The sequence below is a fragment of the Gallus gallus genome, chromosome 4 (genome assembly GCF_016699485.2).
Source record: "Gallus gallus isolate bGalGal1 chromosome 4, bGalGal1.mat.broiler.GRCg7b, whole genome shotgun sequence".
NCBI classification, from domain to species: Eukaryota; Metazoa; Chordata; class Aves; order Galliformes; family Phasianidae; genus Gallus; species Gallus gallus.
Genome location: NC_052535.1, coordinates 68,344,954 through 68,365,619, shown reverse-complemented (window position 1 = coordinate 68,365,619; position 20,666 = coordinate 68,344,954). Strand labels below are relative to the sequence as shown.

The window sequence follows — 20,666 nt, the reverse complement described above, 5'->3', positions numbered from 1 at the left end:
GGGGATGGGCTGATGGTTTCACTAGATGATCTTGGGTGCCTTTTCCAACCTTAATGATTCTGTGATTCAGCCCCCAGATCCTTCCCCAGCAGTTCCTCCTCCAGCTACCCTGCCAAGCAGTGATCCCACCACAAATGCGGTCCTGCTGTCAGAATAAGAGTAGAAGGAACATCTACCTTTTGGTTATCCAAAACATCACAATATTACATCCTGCTTCAGCCAAACCATTTGCTTCAGTGTGAAAATGAGGCCTATATGCCTACATTTTTATTGCAAATGCTTGAAGCAAATGTTGATTTTGAGGGAAGGCATACAAGTAAAAGGCAAAGGAAGGGCTATTAGATATTTCAAATCATTGGCTTTTTTTTTTTCATATTCTTAGGATTTTCTGATGCTTTTGCTTTATGTTTTAAGTAAGTACAAGCAAAGATGGTGTTTAAAGCTCTTGCCAGTTTAGCTATGTTTTAAGAAGTGTAAAATTAATGACTTAGCTGGCTCAAGTAAAAGCCAGTGGCTTGGCAATTATACCAGCAAATGAATCCTTCATTGTCTATCAGAGTATATACTATCTATAGATTGTTTTCCTCAGGTTATAAACCATGCCAGCAAAGAAATACCCCAGCTGCTTCAAACTACATTGATAAGAGGATCTGCAACTCAATAAATGTTTCCCTCCTGATGCAAGCTCAGAGAGGATATTTGAAGTACCTAATTTTTAAGACCTTTACAAAGTATGTCAGTCACAGACTTGATCTTTCAATATTATGCACAAGTCCCATTCCCTGAAAAGTAGTCATTTGTTGTTAATGAGGGTTGTCAATGACTGAGGTTAAGCTGTAAGCTGAACTGGAATTTTTTTAATAAAGTGCCTATTATTTGTGGAAAACTGCTGAGTAATGCTGTTTGTTTATATAATGCCACCTTATATTTAAAAACATCACAAAAATGAAGAGTGATTCATGCATTCAATTGTGAGGTCTTGCAAAGGGCGTGCACCAGTCAAACTCCAGCAAGCAGTACTGGTATAACTTCTACTCCACTTACTTATTGGGCTGGTATAAGAATTGAAACCACAGTTCAGTCAAACCCGACCACTTGCAATTTGCATGTATATTCTACGATGCCAGCAGCATCTGATGACTTGAAGAAGAGAAAGAGCCAGCAGTGCTGTCTGAACTTCAAGCATCTCAAAATTTTTGTATTGGGAAATTGTCCTGAGTCTCCACTGATTTACACAGCCATTTGCAAACTCCTTCCAGCTGAACTTGATGTCTCCGGTACAGACTCTTCATCTGGGCCTGCTGTCTTATACAAACCTCATGTTTGCAATCTGATCTCATTTCAATTACCTAAAGAGAAAGGCATTCTGAAAAAAAAAAAAGAAAAAAGAAAAAAAAAAAGAAAAAGTGCTGTAATTTTCTTGCATGCATTCTGGCCTGGTGTTTTGAATCCACAGGCTGAATCCCAGCCATTACCTTTGTCAGGAAAAAACAGAAAATCACTGCCTCTGTGAAAATTCTTATATTCTTCTCCACACGCTCACCAAATTGTTACTAGCAGACATTAATGACACTTGTATTGGGATGTAAAACTTTTGCAGGACAAAAACACAAACAGATGCTGGTAAAATCAAGAGAAAATGGATAAGGCTTAGGGGGAAATATAAAAGTCTGGAAATCTTCTTATTCTGAATGTCTCTTGCAGTGAAAGCATGGGTGTGTTTGGGTTCAAACCTACCCTGGAGAAGAGGGAATGGTAAGCACAGCCCAGCTAGAGCAAGCTGAGATCCCGGGCCTCCAGACTGATGGGCAGTTGAGATTTCTACCACACCCAGGTGTTCTGCCACATCCAGGAGCCCAGTGCCTTGTCTTGGGGCAGGTTAGACCTCTTGCATCACAGCCCAGGGATGTGAGAGGACAAGTTTTGGATACAGCCCACAGCCACCAAGGTCCCCTGTGCAGCCTTCTCCTGTTGGTGGCACGTGTGACCAACTTGGCCAGGGCCAGGAGGATCTGTTCAGGAGCTCCTGCAGCTTCAGGAACAGCTGCCAGGTGCTGGCTCCTTCTGCCCCTTAAACTAGGATGATGATGAGTTTTTGTTTTTAAGGACCTAAATATTCCTTCAAACCCTTTGGCAGGCTGCCCAGTGGTCCTTCTGCCCTGATGCTAATCCAGATGAACACCCATGGTGTCATCCCACAAACTCTGTGCTATGACTGTATGAAACAACAAGACAGGCCTCTTCTTTTCTTTCTCTGAGCTAGAAAAATCTATCCAGGGAGAAATGGAAGAGAGAGAGTTAAAAGTTCTCTTTTCCTTTTCCTTTCACTTTTCCTTACCTCATCTGGCTTTCAGAGTGAATATTAGTATTGTTTTATTAACTTAATGGCATGGCAGAACTACTCAGAAGCAGTAGCTGCCTTTAGTAGTTCTCAGCAGAATATGAGCTTCAACAGTGTAATGAAGAGGCCAGAGAGCACCTATCAAATTTAAATCCTGTGTAAAAACAAAACAAACCCACAAGCATCCATTCATAATTATTTACATTACTTTTAAAGGCAAACTTATTAAATCAGACTTATGTTCTGCAGAAACAACATAACTCACAAACTTCAGGTTACATAGAAGTCACCCTGTTTTCCTCAAAATGAGCCACATCACATAATAATGATATAACTCATTAGAACAATCAAAACCAAGAGTAGTGTGCTTCTTTGCCATTGCAGGTGTTGTGTTGTACATGCAAAGTGCACTTACTCAGTTCAGTTTTCTGCAAGACCTCTGTGGATAGTTGCCACTGATAGGTGATTATTCTTCAGGGAAAGGAGGAACAGAGAGAACCTCAGGCACTTGAGCCCTCATGCATCCCAGAAACACTTAGGGAGCAGAACAGTACACACTAAGCCTTGCAAGGCCTCCTGCACCCGATGCCATTAACTAGATGGAGGGGGAAAAAGAAAACCAACAAAACACCAAGCTTAATATTGCTTTTACAAATGTCTTTAAAATGATCATTCTTCACTGTTCTGCAGGCATTCAGCATGCCCATAACCAGGTAGCCATTTCCATAAAGTATATGAATGACAGAACTCAGAAATATGGCTCTCATGAAGGACTATAGAAAAACAGAACAGGTGAATAAAAGCTCAGCAGGGCCCTTTTTGGCTTGATAGCTCTGTTTATAGACAGGCTTTTGTTTAGGTTCCTGGCATTCTGCAAAGGAGTAAAAGGGATCTACTATATAGGAAATCTAGAAGATGGGGTTTTGTTTCTTTTTCTTTTTTTTTTTTTCTTTAAACATTTTTAAAAAGCATTCCAAAGCATTGACCTGGGTATAGATCACCTCACTCACATCAAAAAGTGAAAGCACAGCCATGCAAAAAAATCCCTTCCTTGTAGAAAAACATTACTTCCCAGTGTTGTGGGCACATCACTGTATCGAACAATAGTGTCAAATTCCCCTGCTAAAGAAACTATTTGTGAACTATTTGGGGAAGCTTCATTGAAAGAAAAACAAAAGACATGCAAGACATACAATACCTTTATTAAATTACTTCTCAGGGCTATAAAAATTATGCTGTCCCCCCCCCCCCCTTTTTTTTTTTTTTGAATCTACTATTTTGCAGACTGTATTCACTCTCCTCAGACCCCTCTGCTGGCTTCAGACTATGTGCTCATTTTCAGTGAACAGTGAAGAAAACTTCTAACCAGCAGCATTACTCGGCTTCTTTTCTTTTCTGCTGATTGTTGAAAGATAGATGGTGAATGCAGACAAGCAAACTATTCAAAGACAGCTCTAGGACAGATTCCTCTGATCCAGTGGAGTAGCAAAGTCCTTGTCACACATCCTGCAAAAATCCTATACAAAAGTGATGAAGATAAAGTTTAATGGAAGAAGAGCACGTGTGGAGTCTCTCAATGTCAGGTAAAATGGGTCAAGAAATTCTGTACCTTTCCTCCACAAATACAGCAGAAGAATGATTCCATAAAATGGAAGATTTTGGACATCTTGAACTGCAGAAAACAAACTGGTAACGCCAAAAAACGTCATATGCCTCAGTGTGAGATTCTCACACACAATTCTTCATGAGATTTGGAATGTGATTTCTTAGAACAGGATGCTTTTCCTGGAAGCAGTTGTTTTGGTTCAAGGCTGGGTACCGGCTGTCAGTCAGCTTTGGCAGTTCAGCCACAGCTGCCATTCCAAGGAGATGTCCTAGCAAAAGAAGGGACCCTCTGCAAAAGAGAAATAAAGTAGGATGCTGAGGAAGCTGCCAGAATAACTCAAGCTTTAGCATCACCTCTGTTGTACATTAGAGCCCACTGTGAAGGCAACGTAGATTCTCTGCTATGGTAGGAGTGCACTAACCCACATCTTGGAGGCAAGACAACATTCAGAAAACAGAATGTGTAAATGCATCTCTATGGGAACTGCGGAGTCATGGCCTGAACCACTGATTGAGCACCTGGGGAAAAGACCTGGTCAGCCCTGGGAGCACAGGTGAAGGCAATTCACCTTTGTGACTGGAAAGGGTGGAGCCTGGCTGCACCTCTCTTGGACCTCATTTAAGGGCTGACTGCCCCTAGGACAGAATCTTTTTTTAGAGTTCCCTCCTTGGTGATGCTTTCTCCTGTGAACCTGGGCTCTTCTGGTACAGGTGAGCAATCTTCTTCCCTTCCTTTATAGTAGCTTTCTCTTGTGCTAGTCCTTCCATCATCACAGCTTTCTATTTGTATTGATCTATCTAATTACTACTGGATCTAATGTACACAGGTAGGTGAGAGGCTTTTCCTACCCCAAGGTTTTGCTCTGCATCACATACAGTCAGGGGGAGCTTTGCTATGTGAGTGCCTTCACAGCTCCTTGAGCATGCTGCTGTTTTTCATTTCCTATCTACATACTGGAACTCAAGTACGTTAATTAGTAGCATAACAGTCTTTCCTTGCTTATGGTGTTATGCTGTTCAGCAAGAAAATGTTCTGCCATAATATAATGCTGACTGGATATTCCTGATTTCTGACTTAAAGTGACCTCACTGTTTTCAAGAGCTCACCACACTTTGAACTTGAATGCACTTCAGCATTTTGGGAAACTTTTTCAAGCCTATCTCATTCCACTTTGTGAAGTTAATAATTTACTAGTCTTATTTGGCATCATTAGCAACTCCTTTATGTACCAAAAACTTATCGGGAAGTCAGCATGATGTTAGTTCCAGTCCAAGACTTCAAAGCAGAGCCAGAGTGACATGAAGGGAAAGAACACAAAGGCAAACTGTTATGGGAAGGCTCAGGAACATAGTATTCTATTATTTCTCTGCATACGTAGTATCAGACATATATTTACTAAATATTTGTGATCAACCAACAGAGAAGTTCATGAGCACGCTTAGTGATAATTCAAGTATGCCATAGATTGGTGCAGAAAAGGGTTGCGCTGGTTTCCTGAATCCTCTTCTCTTTAGCAGAGGGGGTTATATAGGGTTCATGGTGTCACAACTTCTGAGTGGTTTCTGACCACCACCTCTTGACCTGAGGAGTAAGACACTAGGAAGGTGAGCTCTCTTCCTTAGGACATCTCCATTTGTGATGTCACCATCAATGGGGACGTCCAAAATTAAAAGCTTAAATCATTACAATGTGGGTTACTGTAGTGGTCACTGCAGGATCAGCTTCATGTTTTCGGATGCAGAGGAACAGTTGTGTAACCCACTCAGGCAGCTCAGTAACTTATGCTCTCTTGATTCACTCCTGACTACTAATGACTGCTTTGGGAAACACATCTGAAACCTGCCCATCCAGATCTCACTGTCCTATAGTGAGAGCTACCCCCACAGAACCCCCCCCAAGGCAGAGGGTGTGCAATGCCATGCTCTTACACAACCTAGGTGGTTGGAACTTGAGAAGTGAGGAGTTGCTGGCATCCAGCCTTATGCTGGAGGACAAAGGGGAGTGGAGGATTTCTGAAGGGCAGCAAGTTGCATGGCAACAGGTAGCACATATTACCTGTAAACAGAAGCAGTTTGTGGCAGGGGCACTACCAACCTCTGTTATGAGGATAAGAACAAAGAACTGGGACAGCAGTAGGAAGCCAGTAAGCTCCATGCAGTACACCCAGCACCTCTGTGGCTTTGCTTTGTGAGGATGAGTAACAAAAGAAAATGCTTTGATGCACAGCTTTATGGATCACTAAAAGCATTTTGGGTGTCGTTGTAATTGGTCTCCCCAAATTCCACCCAAAAAACTAATGCTCTGCCTTGCCTCCATGTTAAAAAGGTGTGGTTCTCTAGTTTTGTGGCAAAAAGAGAGGAGGCATGCTGATACAGATGATACACAAAAATGCATCTGGAAGTCCAGTAGAGATTACTGTTATTAGATGCATTTTAAGGCTTTATTAAATACAAGTAACATTTCAGTGGCTCCTACTAAACTAGCAAAGCCTTTACCCTCCTGAATGTGTACAGGTGTACATGCATATTTGTATGTAATGATTTAAGGAATGCATAAGTGATTCTGATAGAATCATAGAATCCTCAGAGTTGGAATTTAAAGGTCATCTAGTCCAACTACCCTGCAATGAAAAGGGACGTGTACAGCTAGATCAGGTTGCCCAGGCCTGATCCAGCCTTGCCTTGAAAGACTCCAGGGATGGGGCATCTACTAGCCTTCTCCTCTCTAGACAACCTGTTCCATTGCCTCTCTACCCTCACTGTAAAAGACTTTTTGCTTATATTCATTCTGAATCTATCCTCTTTGATCTTGAAGCCATTTCCCTTTGTTCTATCACCACAGATCCTCCTAAAGAGTCTGTTTCCTTCTTTCCTGAAGCTCCCTTTTAGATACTGAAAGGCCACTGTCAGGTTCCCTCAGAGCCTCCTCCTATTCAGGTTGAACAGCTCCAGTTCTTTCAGCCTGTCCTCATAGAAGAGGTGCTCCATCCCTTGGATCGTCCCCTCCTCTGGATGCACTCCAACAGGTCCATGTCTCTCCTGTACTGAGGACTTCACATGTGAATGTAGTACTCCAGGTGAGGCCTCACCAGTACAGAGTTGAGGGGCAGGATCACCTCCCTCACCCTGCTGGCCATGCTTCTATTGATTCAGCCCAGGATATGGTTGGCTTTCTGGGCTGTGAGGGCACACTGCTGGCTAACATTGAGCTTCCCATCCACCAGTTCCTCCCATGTCTTTTTCAGCAGGGCTGTGCTCAATCCTTTCATCCTCAGCTTGTATTGGTAGTAATATTCAAAGACATGATCATATATTGACAAAGCCAGCACTGTGTTTCTCATTATGTCAGAGCAAAATTGCAAGTGCAAAATGTTATGAGGCCAGATTGTAAAACTAACTTCCTTGGTTACTGTAGTGGAAATGCAAGTCATGGCTTGAAACAGTGATTGAGCACCTGGTGGGAAGGCAGGTCCAACCCAGGGGAGTTCGGGTGCATGAACCTGGAAGGGGCACAGCCAGAATCCCCCCCCATTTCCCAGTCCTCATTTAAGGTCTGGCAGTGGAGGTGAAGGCATCTCATTTGGACATTCCTGCTTATCTGAGGACCTTATGGGCCTTCTGAATGTAAGTAGTGTCCTTCTCTTATTTCTGTGCTTACTGCTATCACATCTAGGCAGATCCTCACTTGCTGTAGTCTAAGGCCTTGCTGCTCAGCCGTCTTGTTATGCTTTCTATTGTGTTAGTTAGTTACCAGAGAACTCCACTAAATATAATTAAAAATAAACAAGTAAATAAGTGCAGTAGGGAGGTAATTTGTGGCCCTTATTTTGAAGTCATTAATGCTCTACTTAGCTTGAGAAACCTAAAGAGTAACCTTGTTCTCATAATAACTTGGGAAATGAGGTCAAGTGTAGTCCATGTTAACCATGATTCCTGAAGAGCGGTGTTACAAATAAAAATATCCTAAACCCCAATATGTTACCAATTGCATATCAATGAATTAAAGGGCACATAGTGAAGACAATGGAAAAACTGTAGTAAATACACAGCAGTAACTTATTTTCAGGGGAGGAAAGGGATTAGGAACTCTCTACCACTGAGCAAGCCATTGTTCCAGAGTTTCTTGCTAGAACGACTCATCTTCAGATGGGGATATCTTCTTGCTACCTGAGTATGTATAGAAAAGAATATTTGTTATTCTGTCAGTGCTAAGTTCAAGCTTTCCGGTTTTATTAGATCTAGGCAATTTGTTGCAAGCTTGGGGAAATGTAATGGTAGATATATATACATGAGACAACAGTTCTTCAGAAATTTGACACAGGCAACTTTGCAAATTCACCCAATCCAACTGTAGCTAAAAAGATTCAGATATCATTTTTTTTAGCAATACTACCTGTCAACAATGTTAATGTTAGTCTGTGAGCGTAGATTCTATGGCCTCTAACTTGTGATCCCAGCCAAATTCATGGATCACCTGACACTTGAAGATACATGTCTTATCTTTTAAATGAAGCACCATGTTATTCTCACATATACATTTATTAGCCATGAAAAAAAAAGCTTCCTGTTTACATCAAGCCTATTTTAAACAATTAAACCATCAGTGATTAAAACGTTTGTCCAAGCCTTAAGTGTTTTTAGCCAGCAGTTGTGTAATCCTTATTCTTGATTAGAATCTTGCAATATGAATAACTGTCTTTCAGAGATAAGGCAATTACTGGTCACAGACCTTTAAAATGTACCTACATTGAACCTAAATTTATGGAGCAGGATCACTGCTCTTACTAGATGCTAACGCATGCTCTGTAGTGTTCTCAATGGATGCCTGGAGCTACACTTAAATTAAGACAAAACTTACCCCACCTTTCATGCTGGAGATAAGGTGGATAGTTGAAAAAACACAAGTGATGAAAGAGGAAGGAAAATCAAATTCTTTGTAGTCTAAACAGGGTGGCAGATAAGTTCTGTTTTGGGAGTGGGCAAACAAAGGAAGAAAAAGAGTGTGAGGAAGATAATGTCTCACGTTAATTCCTGGTTCTCACCTGGACTTTGGAGTAGAACCAAATTCATGCATTTTTCTGATGACATTTTAGCTTTGCTGTTGTATTTGCAGCCTAAGATTCTGGAGGGTGGTCAGAGTAGTTCCTCCAAAAAGATACTCAAACCACTGGATCTTCAACTTACTACTTAAAGTCAGTTTTGTGGTATATCTTACATTTATCAGGAACTCAGGAAGGCAGATGTTGAGGCGTTCCTAGTATCTACTCAATATGGCATTTGTGCAGCCATGGTCTCCCTACATCAGCTCCTGGTGTGAAAGCTGGTGAGGCAAAGGTAGCCAGGACCCATCCTCTGTAGTCTTTCTTCAAGCCTGCAGAGCTGTGCAAGTCTTTGTGGTTGACCCATGTGGCTGTTTCCCATTTCCACTTGATTGAGTAGCTCTAAACAAATAAACATGTTCACCCTGATACCTTCTAAAAGTTCATCTTTTGGATTAAAGGAAGCTGAGAGTCTAATGTTAAACCTAGTCTGGCTTGAGATGTTTCCAAGATAAGATTCTGGTCTAGCCTCACCTGTTATTTGAAAAGGAGATTTCTTTTTCCTAGTATGAATGAAACAGTTCTAGATGGTTATAACTCTCTTGTGGCAAGACCTATACAAATTTATACCTAGTGAAGTGGTTGCAAATGTACCTGTTGACCACATGATGTAGTAGGCAGATAAGAAGACAAATTTCACCTCAGTTCTTAACCTGTATTTAGGAGCATGCCAGGCTGACATAACCAGCAGACAGAAGAGAGGGAAGCAGAAGGGTATTACTGATCTTGTCTCTTCAGTGACAGCAACAGGACCCAAGGTAACAGCATGGAGCTGCATCAGGGGAGAGTCAGGTTGTGTGATAGGAAAAGGCATTTTACCAGAGGGTGGCTGGGAACTGGAACAGGCTCCCCAGGGCAGTGATCGTGGCCCCAAGCTGCTGGAGTTCAGGGAGCATCTGGATAGTGCTCTTATACAAATGGTCTGATTTCTTGGGTGGTCCTATGTGGAGCCAGGAGTTTGACTCAATGATTTTTTTTTTTTTGTAGGTCTATTCTGCCTTGGGATATTCTATGAATGTATAATACTTTTAGAAGCTGGCCAGATAACTTCCTCTTTGTTAGGGTGCCCAGCATGATGAATTTAAGATAAAGTCTTGGTCTTACAAATATTTAGTGAGAGAGTGGGGGGGGGGGGAAGACCATGGTAACACCATGTGCTTAGAAAGTCAAGAAGGATGAAGATAACAATCAAACCAGCTGGCAAAACCTGGCCAGAGGGAAGTTGTTGGATAAACCTGATAAGAGTAAGGCCTATGTCATACAGAGAGCTTTGCATTTGCTAACTTGTAAGCAAGTAAGCTATTTGCTGCCATTTCTTATTGGGCCTACTTACATTCCTAATGCTCCAAAAAGTACAAAAGAGTTTGCAGCTACATGGGTAGGACTGAAATCAAACTTGAACAGACATCTTATTGCAGGATCTGACCCTGCCAGGGTACTATGCTAGATAAATGAATAGTAAGCAACAAACTTCCATGGAAAAAGAGCAAGAATATTGGCCAAGGTATAAAAACATGATGAATACATACATTTTGGTAATGAAATAGACCAATACATAGATAAGGTAGGTGAAAATTGTGCTAATGTTTAGACTTATATCAGTTGTAAAATATCTACTATCATGCACAGCCAGTATTTTAAGCTGCCATTTTAATTTCCTTTTCTTCTGTTGCACTCTTTGTTTCAAAATACTTCAGTAAATAAAAACAAAGCAAAACTGAGAATAAGTTAGTAGTTAGTAAATGAATATGTGAATGAGATGTAGGCTCATGAATAGCCTACATCTCAACTGTTGTACAGTAGCTTTCACAGAGGGGAATTTGCCTTACCAGTGACTACAGGCATTTTTCTTCAGGACTGAGGTTTGGAAGAAATTTGCTGCCTTGTTCCTACAACTCCCCTTTGTGGACAAACTGTAGATATGCAGAGTTTAAAAGAAAAAAAAAGTGCAGGAGTTGCTGCTTGCTCTCTGTGCTGTGAGCAACTGCCAAGACAAGTCATTTTCCCCAGCTGAAGGAAGCCTTTCATCATTTAATAAAGGGAAATGCCTGAAAATATATGATTCAGTAATGCTGAATTAAAATAGTGTGGTTATATGCCTCAACCCTTCTGGCAGAGAAATGGTGCCTTCTGGCTCCTTGCTTGTTATGTTGTATGAGATGATACTATGACAACAGAAAGTAGTAAAATGATTAGATAATTACAGTGATATACACATTCATCAGCACCAACCCAAATATCTATTTTTGCAGCACTCAGGTGACTAAAAAAAAACCAGCTTAAAATATAGCTTCTGTAAAACAGCTATCAGCATATAAGTTTTCAGTTACTGCTAGGACCCTGCATGTACTTGCACATTCAGCTCTGTGAATGTAGTTAGATTTTTAGGCTCATGACCCACATTCAGGAGGAAACAATGTCTGAGGAGTTTGCCTCTCAGCTGTGGTTACTGCTCTATTTCAGGAATAGCAGACCCATAGGCGCTTCCTACATTTAACATGTTCTTAATGGACAGGTGATGAAAGTGCTGAGCTGTCAGTCCTGAAGACTAACATGTACTATTTACCCAGAGGACAAAAGCATCCACAAGCTAGCCTTAGCTTTGCCACAATACATCACAAAATCTTTGCTAAGCAAGGTTTTACTTTAGAAAAGTGCCTGTAAAGCTCCTGATGTAGCAATTCTAAAACGATGTTTCCCTAAGCTGTTCAAATACATAAAGAACATCAGCATGCCTGCTAGTTAGAAGTCTTCACACACGCATTCTTTCTGTGATAGAGCTTGCAATGCTTTTTCCTCCGATGTAGTCAGGCTATAGAAAATTATCTTTGCTACCAGAATGCTGGCGGTGAACGATTTGTTTCTCTGCAGTCAGGGTATCTTTTGGCCTCTGTTTGTCTCCTTCTTCACAGGTCCACAAAATATAATTTAAAAATCTAATTAAAGTGACTTCTCTGCTGCTGTAAATCTGGGCATATTCATCCGACCGGAGGCACAGGAGAAAGGCCACATAATGGTGATGGTATTCTTTTTCTGCTGGTTTTCGTCTATTTATTAACTACTCAGCACTTTAATGTTTTGAAGTATTTCTGAGACTTGAATAGCAAATGTATCTGTAAAGCTACAAGGGGAAATGCATTTTTCTAAACTTCATGTTGAAATATTATGTCCATGGTAGGTCAAGAAAGATTCAAAATGTAGAGTCCTTCACTCTACTTTAAATGAGACCAAGCTCCATGAACAGCTCCATTAAAAGCCAGTAGGGAAAGAGGCCATACTCAAAGACAAGGTAGAAATCAGACACACGATTGTCACAGAAAATAGTATTGGAGATCCACAGTGCTGTGGCTTCCAGCTGTGTGCTGCCCTCTCTGAACATGTTCTACTGATGAAAGAGAGTATATGGGCATTTCCTACGAACCCATGAAAACCCTGCAGCTTAGCTTGAACCACTTCCCTCAACTAAAGTTAAGCCATCGTTTCTTTTTCCCAGCTTCATGACAGTGGAATAGAGCTCAGTTCTCTCTGAACTAACGCTGAGCACTCACTTGGGTGATCTCATCAATACCTGTGAGTTTTCTGAACCAGCTAACAATGCTGTTCCATCTGATTGCAGGTGCTGTTATTTCTTAGCAATAGAAGGGATAACAGTGGACTGGAAATCTGGGGGGGGGGGGGGGGGGGGGGGGGGAAGGAACAAACAACATAGGAATGTGGGGCTTGGAAATGCTTTGATTAAGTTAATTTCAGTTAGAAAGAAGATTAAGGCTTTTAATCATACTTCAAAATTATGTTTCAAACCTGAATGAGTTAGATATGCAGTTTTAGGTTCGGGGTTGAATGTGAATACTAACACCAGGAATCACACTATTAGTTTAGTTTTGGGAGAAGCTCTGGATCTTGAGAGTTGGCCCTAATGCTGCTGTAACCATGTGCTGTATCTCCACTCTTACCAAAATGAGTGCTTTTCTACTCTCAGATCACAGCTGTCACTCATTCCTTTGATCCAAGACTTTCAAAGAGTAGGGGAAATTTTATTATTTGACTTCAGGGCTTGGATTCCAACAGTGAGAGATATCAAGACAGAACAAGGAGAATTTGGATACGTAGCATTAATGCAATCTGATAACTATAACAGTGTGATCAAACATTATCAGATCGAGCATGTCTTCCACTGAATTTATATTCATGTTTTGAGGAGTACATTCAGTATAGTGTTACAGAATTTCACTGCAAAGTTTAATCTAAAAAAATCTGTATTAATCTGGGAAAACTAAGTTCTGGATTATTATTATTCTGGAATAATGCTTTTTCCTCTGGAGTTTCTTTTATGTTAAGGAATAGCGGGCAGAACGTTATCACTTACAGATGCCTCAATTCAGGTATTGGAATGTAATTGTCACTAGTTCTGCAAAGTAATCTTAAAGAGTCTGAATACTGCTGGCAGGTACTAGAAACATTGGAAACTCAGCACCACAGAATCCAATTTTACCAACCTTGAATTATTCTCTTGGTACAACGCAATCTACTTCTATAAGTCTTTCAGACAAGGAGGTCTAACCCACAGCTGTCCTCTCGACAAATGGTGGGAACTTTCACATCAGTGGGGTTTATTTCCAAACATCAGAGCCACCATGCTTAGGGGATATGAGAAATTTTGCCCAAAGTTCTGAGTCTGTCACCTGGCTGTTTGCACTGTTAACTTGAAAGATAAACTTGAGAGACTAAACCTGGGAGCTTTCTCAGGAGTCACTTGATGCCTGTATAGAAGGTTCAAGTTGATCTCTGGAATATCACTGAAATTAACCTCACTGTAATTATTTGGTGTTTTCACTGGCAGACCCCAAGTTATGAGATATACTAATTAAGCATCATGAAGCTGCTGGGTGAATATCCTCAGGCAAAAGTAAAATGCTTTTCATTTGCTCTAGGAACACTTATCAGTTTTCATAAATGCCAGTTGTCTGAATGAATAAATTAAGAAATGTCTCAGCTCTATGGATGTGTTTAATTCGAACTTTTAGCTAACAGTCTTAGCCTGAACTGGGTGAGCCAGGGCCTTCTGTGTTCAGTGACACTGCTGAAGCCAAGAGGAGTTGATCTGAAGGAACAAGATAGGGATTCAAAAAACTAGAAAAAGATTACAGAGTAGAGGTCTTGTCCTGTAAATTTATTTACAGTTTTGTTTTGGGGGAAAAAAATATGCAAGGGTAAGCATCCATCTATCTTCCTTTCACTGATGCTTCTACGGGTACAGGGAAATTCAGAAGCATGTATAAAACTACTGTTGAGAGCAAAACCTCCAAATTATTAAGTTTATATCAAACCAATAGAGATTCATCTCTTCAGCAAGGTCAAAGCTCAGAGCCCCACAGTCCTTCTGTTGTCATTAATACTACCACTGAGCTTTATAACAACCAAAAGAATAGAAAACTGTATTTGTTCAACGTCTTTTCACAAGTTCATGTTATGATACCCTACACTAGGGAAATAAAATGAATACTTCAAAAAGAATCTTGTAGAGGTAAAGCTTTGGAAAAATGAGATGGATTGTAAATGTGATGATACGCTCTATCTTTTATTTTTTTCATTTGTTGTTTAGTGTTTTCCTTTTAGTTTCCTCGTTGTATTTTGAATAGAACCATTTTCTTCCCATCAAAAATATCGCATCTAATTTCAGCAGCCTCTACTGGAACTCATAATGTTTAAGAGCAATCACGCACTTTTGAAATGTTAATGTAGACAATGTCCTTTGACTTGAACCAGATTCTGGAATCTATACCCTGTGTTGGTTTTGATTTAGGGAAGATAAGAGCATTGGTATTCTTATTCCAGAAAGTTTTTTTTTCAGAGAGCCAGTATGATCACAGTGGCAAACAATGGGATTCAGCAGCCCTAGTTATTAAAGCTAATGAATTTAATAGCTCAGATTATACACTAACATCAACAAAGTAACACAAAGAAGCAAATAAATCAGGAAGTGCAAGATTCCATCCTCAGTCCATCTGACAATAAGAACAGTAAGAGAGTAACTGTGCAAATCTTTTCATGTGAAGTTGCAGATAAAAAAAAGCTGTCTTTCTCACTCCGTGTTGACAAACTCAATACTGAATTGATGCCTTCAGTCTCTGTAGAACAAACTGAAACCTACCAGCAGCCTTTAAAATGACTTTTCTGAGCTTATAGCTTGTATGTCTCTCTCTCTGCTTCAATGATGTGATCGCTTACATGAGGTACATGTACTATTTCTTGCCTACAAGGCTGTTATTAGATGTATGAAAACAATGGAAAGGTTATCTTTTCTAATACCTGCCCTATTTTGCAGAGTACTTAAACAGTGTGGAATAGAGGCTGGGAAAGTGCCAGACTTTATATCAGGCCACTGCTGTTCTTTGTTCCCTAAAAGGTATGCAGTGAGGAACATAAAGGAAAGGATAGGCACTGTGAGGACAGACTCCAAGCCTTAGCGGTGTCTGTGCTGTTAGATAATAAAAAGTCAGTTTTGAAAGTCATTGAGGTATGCAGGTTATGTGTTGGACAGACAATAGCTCTAAAAAGAGCTACCAATCTGAGACAACACAGAAGGCACCCAGTGATGAGTTTCTCTGATTTCAGATTATGTCCTGAGCAACACTTAACTCCAGCAAAAGAGCAGAGTGCTAACTATGATACAAAAAGCCTATGTTTTTCTTTGCCTTCCTAACACAGATGAATACTCCTATGGTGCCTCTGCTTGTTGAGTGAATTAATTTCTTTTCCTTTCTGGTTAGGAGAACTGTATCAGTTTTGTTTGCTCAAGAATATGAAAATGCAACTGTGACTTGTCAGGACCTTTTCCTTATGTCTGGTAGGTACCAGTGAAAGTACTTTGCAGAACGGAATGGTCAGAAAAGCTCATCAATATGTGTTATTAACTGACTAATTTGTCACCGTCTTCCAACAATAATGACAAAGTATTTAGAATGGAAAAATCTCACGCAAAGGCACTTAACAAGTCAGCTACAAATGGTAGAAAGCAACGAAGAGCAGTGCAGTGTGCTTCTTGATCCATTATGTAGCCGTTGCAATAAGCAACCTCATTTCCAGCTGAAGATCCAATGATGCACGTGTACTGCCACAATATCTGCATTTAAATTGTATTGCTCAGAAAAACAGTTCTCACAAACCTGTTTCATATAAAATGTATTTCAGATATAATGGAATGATCTTGTGAACAGGGCTGAGTTAATTCTGAGGTTTAAAATGGTTGGCGCTATTGCAACAAGAGTTAGAACCGTGGCTTTCTCTAAAATGTTTATATCTGCAGAGTAGTGCCTGAGATTTCTAAAACAGGGCTCATCTTCATCACCAGAGGAAAAATTTGTACAGGCACTGCGAATGCTGTTAATCAGAAAGATGTCCTGTAGCAAAGATGTCCTGCTTCTTCAATGGCAAAGTCAGTGTTGACATTCAATTGAGCATCGGCTCTTCAATGAATCGTTTCCAGTATATAAAGAAAGCAGGCAAGTAATGACAAAGATGGTCATTTTCTGACTTAGTTTACAGTTAATAGTCTGATCCAGTAAACTCTACAAGGTTGCAGTAAGTCTGCAATAATGTGTGCAAGCTATTGAGAGTTTGAGCCCAGGAAGTATGAATCTCTGTCTTCTCAATTTTCACTTTTTTTTAGCATTGCCTAATATATGACTAACTTTTAAGAGGCATGTGAAAGTAGCCTTGGCTGTAAAGTATGTTGCTAGATGACAGGGAGACACAGGATAGATCACTGGAATGTAGGGCTCATCTGCTTGAATCACCCCAACGCCAGGCATGGGTGCCCTTGTATAAACAGGCAGAGTTGTTTGATCTGGCAGACAGGTCCTCTTGGTTTTGTAGGTAAAAGGCGGGAGCCTCAGCAGGAGATGGAAGGAATGTGAAAACTGGAATTCCCCTCCAGAAAAGGGAGGAAGCCATGCTCAGGAGGATTCTTGGGCTTATCACTGATTATGCTAACAACAAAACTAAACCCAGAAAAATGGGTACTTGTGGACAGTAGGTGCGTGTTTGCTTGGTTTAGAGTTGGAGATATCTTAATGTCTTATTTATAGCTTACCTTCATCTTGACGTGACTATTGTATTAAAAAAAAAAAAAAAGAAAGCAAGATCAGAGGAGAGATGTGGACAGCAGTGAATTTGGATTTCAGGAGAACTAGCATCTGTGGCCTGTGTATATACTAAATCTGACATTCTGCCATCACTATGAGAGGGATATCAGCAAGAGAGAAAGGCTGGAGTGGGGAAATAAATGTGCATAACCTCACACTGCCAGTCCTCCCATGCAACTGGATGCGTTAAGTTTCCTTGTGAATGGAATGAAAATGGCGACTCGCATAATGCACTAAGGATCTCAAGCTCACATCATTGGCAGATGTTAACTGGGCAGAGGCACAAGGTAACAGTCTTTATCCTGTATCAGTGAACTCAGTAGGAGTATTTAAATTTAGTTTGATGAATACTGATTTCTAGAGGGAGGGCTGCCAGGATCCTACTAGCCAAAATCTGTTCTGACTTCCATTGCTACATATGCAGAGGTACTGGAGAAGAACAAAGGAGTCCACTCCTGCTCCAGTTGTTGTAGACATTTAAGGATTGTCACTGAACCTATATTACAGGAAAAAGGAGGAAAATAGTGTTGTTTGCCACTTCAAACATGTTCCACAAAAATCATTCTAACGAGGCAGGTTATAATTTTATTTTCAATTGTAGTGACATGAATCTTTTAAGCTTCAGTTCTTTAAGTATTTATAGCTTCAGAGCTTTCCATTCTGTATAGATATGCTCACCTTTGTACAAGATGAAGATTAAATGAGTTGTTTATGTCACTAAAACCTGAACATGTTGTCCCTGACAGGTGAAAAAATGTTCTCTCTTACATATTGGCAAACTGTACGCTCACTGCCTTTTTGGTGTAAATTATCTGTGGTTTACTTTTTTTTTAGTGGGTCGTCTTGATATTCCTGGCTAACATCTTTGCAGCTTTATTAGTACATACACAACTCAATATTGCCTTGCACAAAGTGTTTTCTATGGCTTGTATACAAGATTTTGTTTTTCTTAATATACTACAAACATTGGCAATCGATGTGATATGTATCAGATCTTTACATTTGAACTGTAATTAGATTACAGAAGGAAATATTTGTACTGGTTGCTGTTCTCCTGTTTTGAAATTCAAGGAATATTGTTTTAAACACTGCTACATTTATTTTAAGAACTTCTTAAAAGACTTTGTATGGATAAGTCAAACTTTAGATCTGTTGAACAGTGTTATTCTGAGAATTATCCATTTATGCCTGGGGGAGTTCTTGCCTGTGATGGAAATGTTTATGAAAAGTATCTGTGAATGGAAAATCACTGTTGAATCCTAAGGCCAAGCAGTGAAGATTGCCATATTAGTTCAAGTTCATAACCATCAGAAACAAGGAACTTAGCCTTGCATTTTTCTTGATAAATATATATATACATATATGAGTTACAGACCAATGAAATTAAAGATAATTGTTTCATAAATACACTGGCTGTGTTTTTACCACAAATCTTAACCATACCATTTGATAACTTGGAAAGCTAAGGACGTTAGTGCCAAAATATATAATCACTACTAATGATGGCCATTTACCTTATTTATTTGTGATAGGAAGCTGCATCATTCTCTGCTCCTTTGATAGTCTCTGCCTAGCAACACTGGCTCTATTTGCTCTCTTCTGTTTTCTGAAAGCAGTTCACTTTTCCCTAGTCCAAGCAGTCTGCTTTCAAACACCTTTCTCTGCCTAAGCCAGTGCAGCAGTGCTTTACAGTGCAGACATCGCGTTACCAGAAGAAGAGAATTCTTAGATCCTCATCAGCATCTCCCTGTTCGTTCTGCCATGTCCTGCTTCATTATGCTTTAATTTGAACATTTGTAATGATTTCATATAATCATCAGATGTTTGAATAGGAAAACTGTTCTCTAATCCTTTTTCAATTTTCTGCTCATATGAATCTGAAGAAATTATTTCAGTGTTTAAACTATTCAGATACTTGCAAATGATTTAGTGTCTCAAGAGCATATTTTTGAAGAATTCAGATGTATTCCAGTTAGTTCTGGAAGAGCTTAATCTTCTGTTTTAGTATGAGAAGTCCTTATTGCCTTTGAAAAGGTGACTTGAGATCCATCACTGCACAGGAGATCCTTGGTGCTGAAAAGAAAGGTGAACAAAAAGTGGCAGAAGGATGGCAGTAAGTGGCAAACTGCAGTATGAGCAGAAAGTGTGTGTGCAGAGTACTGCAGAGGCTGGAAAGCAGCCAGCTCTAGCCAATGGCCAGCAGCACCTGCCCTGGTGAGCAGAAAAGGAGTGGATCACCTGCATGCTTCATAAATGGCACCATGACTGTGAGAGAATAGTACAGAAACAGCTGTGAAATCAGGCAGTCATTTCCAGTAAGGCCTTTTCAAAGACTTTCCTTTTGTCCAAATAGATAGGGAAATAGCAGAAAAACCTCATTTCCATCCATTTCCATCTATACTGTTGCTGATGTAGTTCCTCACCGATCCAAACAACACAGTAATCATGTGCTCCTCCCCTTCATCAGAAGGGATTCGACACTTGTTTGAACTGCTGTATGCGAAGTTTACCCAGCCTACATGACTGCCCTTGCAATTGCTGCTGTTGCAACAGCATCACTGTCTCCAGAGCGTACAGCAGGTTCAAAACAGAGAAAATCAATTGAACTATCAGCAAACTAAGAATGATTTTTGTTTTTCCACTTTTAAGCTTTTTTTTTCCTCTAGTCTGGGACCTCAGTTGTAAAAATGGGCATGTTTGATGTGTGTTCTGTGGGCCTTACTAGCTGTACTGTCACCCAGCCCCTAATCCTGGTGACTGCATTATCCTACTGCAGAAGCCTCACACACCCACTGTTTGGTACGTGTGGCTGTGGCAGATGATTAGGCAGGGTGCAGGGCAGAATCACACCAGAGAAAGGACAGGTGGTCAGGTATATGGATTTCAACCAATTCAAAGGAAGGTTTTCTTACTGTTTTCCTTTATTCAGCAGAATCTCAGTGTTGTTCGTAAGAGCAGCAATGTAAAGTGAACAAGGTTTGTAGGGGTGAAGTGTATTTTTGACAAGGCTATAGCTCACTTATTATTAGGAATAATTTCAATAAAAGATTTTTGATGTAAGCAATTGGAAAGTCTGGATGCAAATAAAGGCCCAGTCTGTCTATGTGCTTCAAGAGGAATGAAAGCAGAGGTTGAGATAGTTAAGACACCTGTGCAATTAGCAAGGTGTGAGAGCAAGCTGCTAATTTCGAGTGCAGATGGATAGTGATAGGGCTGATAAATGGGGTTACTCCTGTGTATTTGGGATTTCCAACCCTGTCACTGTGCTGTTTTAAAGCAATTAGATACCTGAGTGTAGATTAGATGTGTATTTTTGAGCAGTCACTGAATTTACAGGAATTCATGCTGTTTGGGGATTTAAATGTTAAAAAACAACCAACCACCGGCACCACAAGAAAGGGAGAGTGAGAGACACTCACCACTGGGAGACCGGGACTTCTGCAGAGCTCCTGCCATGGTAACCCTCAGGAAACACAG

General features: G+C 40.3%; 1 long non-coding RNA gene across 1 annotated transcript; it reads right to left on the bottom strand.

Annotated features, from left to right (window-relative positions):
* Positions 1–2,967: 2,967 nt before the first annotated feature.
* Positions 2,968–20,664, bottom strand: LOC101749763. Its single transcript, XR_005859615.2, has 5 exons — positions 20,609–20,664; positions 18,704–19,262; positions 8,041–8,113; positions 3,951–4,235; positions 2,968–3,858 (listed from the first exon to the last, which is right to left on the bottom strand). It is a non-coding gene; the product is annotated as an uncharacterized LOC101749763 (long non-coding RNA).
* Positions 20,665–20,666: the final 2 nt, after the last annotated feature.